This window comes from Quercus suber, unplaced genomic scaffold (genome assembly GCF_002906115.3).
Source record: "Quercus suber isolate HL8 unplaced genomic scaffold, Cork oak 2.0 scaffold_292, whole genome shotgun sequence".
Lineage (NCBI taxonomy): Eukaryota > Viridiplantae > Streptophyta > Magnoliopsida > Fagales > Fagaceae > Quercus > Quercus suber.
In genome coordinates, this window is record NW_027069748.1 from 777,775 (window position 1) to 782,703 (window position 4,929).

Consider the following 4,929-nt stretch of genomic DNA (forward strand, 5'->3'; position numbering starts at 1 on the left):
ACTATAGGATTTGAATTTCATGATATTTGAATTATTAATTATTGTTAGTTGAAGACATTGGTACTTGCTTCTAGCAAAAACAAAGACAACTATTATCTCTCTTGGACCACCCTAAATTTATTTTGTTTATCCTTTTGGAACTTTGGAACATGCTTTAAATAATTAACTCTTCTTTTTTAGAAACAAAATAATTAACTCTTGGAGTCAAAAGAGAGAAAAAAAAATCACTTTCTTTCATTTTCTTGAGTGCATGTGTGATGAAGGAAAACATTTTTTTTTTTTGGGTCTATTTCAAATTTTGTTGAATGAGCAAGAAATTTCAAGATTAAATTTCATTGTCTCTATGTAAAACTCCTTGAATTTACGTTTCTTTCTTGCAATCTTTTTTTATTTTTTTTATTTTTTTTGTATTATCTAATTATGAAATTTTTAAAATTTCACCTATATATGGTTTGTCTTTTGTAATAAATAAAAGTATCCCACATTTTGTGCGGGTTATAAGCTAGTAATAATAATAGTCATAATGATGGTGCTTTCTTGATGATAATAATAACAAATATATATAGATTCTTCTAGCTTATCAGTGCTTTGTTTCTTTGTTTTCTGGCATGTAATCCTCTTTGATGTTGTGCTAGTAAAGAAGACCTAACCCATAATATTCACACAGAGAGAGTAAATAAAAAGCCATTAGGGTTCTTTTTTAAGGTTTTCCTATAGTAAGTGAATGGACTTAATTCCCAGATCAAGTACATGCCCTCCCTATTGAAAAGCGCATGGAGGTATCACTTGAGCTAAAGGCTCCGTACGTAGAATTATGTAATTTTAAAGGTTAGATTTTTTATTCTTTAAATTTTTTTTTAAATGAATCAATTTAATTACCCATCTACTTAGAAAAACACTTCTAGACAACAATAAGATGGTGCCACGTGTAGGACATAAATGAACCACTTCTTATTCCATAACAAGCCAAGGTATCTGAAAAGAGTATTTATAAACATCCAAAATATTTATGGCCTAATTAGTTTTTATATTGCATTTGAAACCAAGCTTGGTCTCTTTTAACATGTGAGATATGTTAATGGTCTTGCCGATTATATTGCATTTGAAACCAAGCTTGTTCCTCCACACCTCCTTAATGTACTTCTTGCCGATTATGAAAAGTTTTTTAATAAAAGTTTGAAGTATTTCTTCTATATAAAAAAAGTATCATTGGTAAATGATTCCTAATAATAGCATTTTTGTTTCACATATATTTATAATAAGAAACGGAATTCAATATTCAATTGATATCCTAAATCTCCTAAAATAGTTATTACTTATTTAGGTAGAGAAAAAATCATTTTTCACTACGAGAAAGTATATAGTGTTTCTGAAAGTCCAACTCAGCACACATGTTGTATTTTTAAGACCAATAAAAAATTAAAACATGGATTAAAAATTACAACTCAACAACTCAGGTTACTTAAAATAAAAAGACACAAATACCCTCTAAATTTTCACTATCCCGCTTCCTTTTCTTCTTTCTCCAAAAAAAAAAAAATCATCTTTCTCTCACACACAATCTCTCTGTTTCTCTCGCACTAGCACCTCCATCTTCCCCTCTCAACTCCAAACCTTGACGACTATTGCCTAGCATCGCCGGTCATCATCAATTCCGATGAGATTGACATTTGTCTCGTCGGAAAATGCCCCCTCTCTCTGTTTCTCTCGCACCACCGTAGCACACCAATCACTAGCACCTCCATCTTCCCTCTATCAACTCCAAGCCTTGTTAGCCACTACCTAGCATCGCCAGTCATTATCAATTCCGACGAGACCGACCTTTGTCTCATCGGAACACACCCAAAATTGCCTTTCTGTTGTTTCCAACCACAATGTTGAAAGTTTTCTTGCCGCTTTCAACTCCTAACTTTGCAAGAAGGGTTCTCCTCACTCTTTCTTCATTTTATTTTCTGGATTTTTCTTCTTATATATGTGCCTTTAAAAAAAATGACATATACATTCTTATGTAAAAAGGGAACTTATACTGTTTGATAAAATGCTTTGATAAAATGCTTCAATGAGGATGGATGCACTCATAATATAGTAAAAGGGTTTTTTTTTTTTTTTTTCTTTTCTTTTCTTTTCAAAAAATTGTTCTTTTGGATTATATTAAAAGTGGTTAGTATGATGTAGTTTTATAAGTAGAGAAATAAAGCTTCTTTCTTTGTTTAGTTGGTTTAATGTATTTGATGGTTGTGCTTGATTTTCAGGTATTATTTATTTGTTAGATTTTTTCTTTCTTTTTCGGCTATTCACGTTAAAGATGGTTTCTTTTAGATGCATTTAAGTTTGCAATATGTGTTGGCTTACTTGGAATTTTCACAATTTGTTTCATTCCTTGTAATAAATTTTTTTCATGGTGCAAGGATCGATGTGATGCTTTTGTTCCATTGTTTTTGCTAAAGGAATTGATTTTAATAAATATTTTCTTCTTAAGAGTCTCCTATGAGGTATTCAATCTATATTTTTGTCATTTTCCTAGTTTAGTCTTTGGTTGATTTATTATGGAAAATTATGATATTTTGATTGTTAGGTTCTAAATGTTTAGAACAATTGGCAAATCGTGAACACAAACTTGTCTAGATATAGATCTTAGAGTCTATAGGTTTTATTAGACAATACTCAAGGTGATTCAAGTCAAGATTCAAGAACATACAAGCTGCAGGAAGAAGACTTCATATTCTGCTTGGTTCGATCGATCGAAGAACAGGCTCGATCAATTGAAAATTGTATCTGCAGAATTTTAAGTTGGCTCAAACAGCAGCTTAAGCCCATTAAGGATTAGGGTTTCAGATCTACTTCTCCCATTATATAAAAGAAACCTTAAGCCATGTTTTTGAGAAAAAAGAGAAAGAGATTAGAGTGCCTCTTGTGCCTTTTTTGGTTTTAGGGTTTTGTACCCAAACCTCTCTAAAGCCTTAGTTGCTCTGAGTGTATTGTTGCTCATACTTTGCGGTTTGTGTGAATCTCTTGTGAGATCCTTGAGGAGCTTTCCTTCACATAAACTTAGGGTTTTCAAGGTAGAGATTATATCAACATCTTGATGATCAACTCAGTTGCTGCCATTGAAGCTTAAAGAAAAATAAGCACGGGTGCTTGTACTAGATTGGAGAATCCAAGAAAAAAGGAGTCTGTGGATTCAGAGCTTGCATGTGGTCGTGTCAATAAGTTCTACTGGTGGGTAGCATTAGGAAGTCAAGCGTGGGTGCTTGTAAGTCATTTTGTATGAACTTCGATTCTTTCATAGTAGATTCAGGTTTACCTTGAGGATAGCTAGGTTAAATCCTCTCCAGGTTTTTTACCGATTTGGTTTTCCTGGGTGATCATATCTTTGTGTTCTTTATATTTCCGCTACTTTATATCTTGATATGATTATTTGATTGTGTTAACCTAACTTTTCATAACTTGATTAAGTTAATCACTTGGCTAACAAACTAGGTTAATCCAATTTGTTGTATTTTAAGGGGTCTAAAAACCTAACAAGTGGTATTAGAGCGGGTAGCTCTCTGTTTGTAGATCTTTTGATCTAAGAGTTGATTCTTGACCCTTGTTGTCATGGATAATTTGAAGTGTCTTTCTGATCATGTTTCTACTCGTGCTTTTGTTGATTTTATTGATGCCTGTGAAACTCTCCGTAAGGAATTATTGGAATCTATGGAAATTGCTAAGAAATTTAAAGAAGAGTTAAAATTGGCTAATCTTGAAAAAGAGGAATTGATTTTTAGATTAGATGAATCTAATAAAAAGAATGAATTTTTGAGAAATAAAATTTCCTCTCAAAATGATAAGATGAAAAGCTTGGAACAAGAGTTGGTTGAATCTAAAGCTAAAATTGAAAATTTGACTAGCACCAAGCTTACTGATGATAACAGAAATGTTTCTGTTTCGCTTAAGCCTAAAACTGAGAAAGTTTATATCCCTCATTTCAAGAAGAATAATAAAGAAAATGCTTATTTTGCTAGGGTAGACAAAGGTAAAAGTTTTGATGTAGACGCTGAAGTTTCTAAACCTAAGTCTAAACCTACTGTTAGAGAGTATAATAAATCTATTTTTGTGCCTACTTGTCACCTTTGTGGTGTTGTTGGTCATATTAGACCAAATTGTTCTTTATTGAGGCAAAAACCAAAATCTGAGACTAGATTTGCTGTTAGGAATACTGATGTTCCTAAATTTGTTCATGTTTGTCACTTTTGTGGTGTTCGTGGTCACATTCGTCCTAATTGTCATAAATTGAAATTTAAACATTCTGTATTTCAATCTAGGATATGTGATGATATTTCTCCTGCCATAAGTCCATATAAATTGTTTCATATTCTTTTGAAAAATTTGAGCTTGTTGGCTTGTGAAAGGAATTTGCAGGATTTCAGTCTTTCTCAGAAAATTGGTGTAATCCCTCAAATACACTCTGCTTCTCATGGATTTTCACCTACAAAGCCGAAGACTCATGCTATATGGGTGAGAAAAGATTCCCCAAGGTGAGTGTTGTTGCTAACTTGTCCCTGATTTAATTCTATCAATTTTTTGTGGACATGTTTTGTTTCTGTTTTTGGTTGTTTTTTTATTTTAAAAAAAAAATCCAAAAACATTGAAAATTTTCAAAAAGACAAAAATATTTTATTTTGTGTCTAGTTTTTTTTTTTTTTTTTTTGAGGATTACATGAATTATGATATCTCTCTCTTGATTTAGAACATGCTTGACATTGTGGAGAAACTTGAATAGTTTGTGCTAAGCTATTTTTGATTTTGTGTGAGTATGTACTAGTTTGTACATGTACTCAAGGGTTAATTAAGAAATTGATATTTCTTGTTTGTGTACCCTCTATAGCTTAGTTTAGCACTGTCATGCATTGCATTTGCATTGTTCATTTAGCATAATATGTGCTTTTT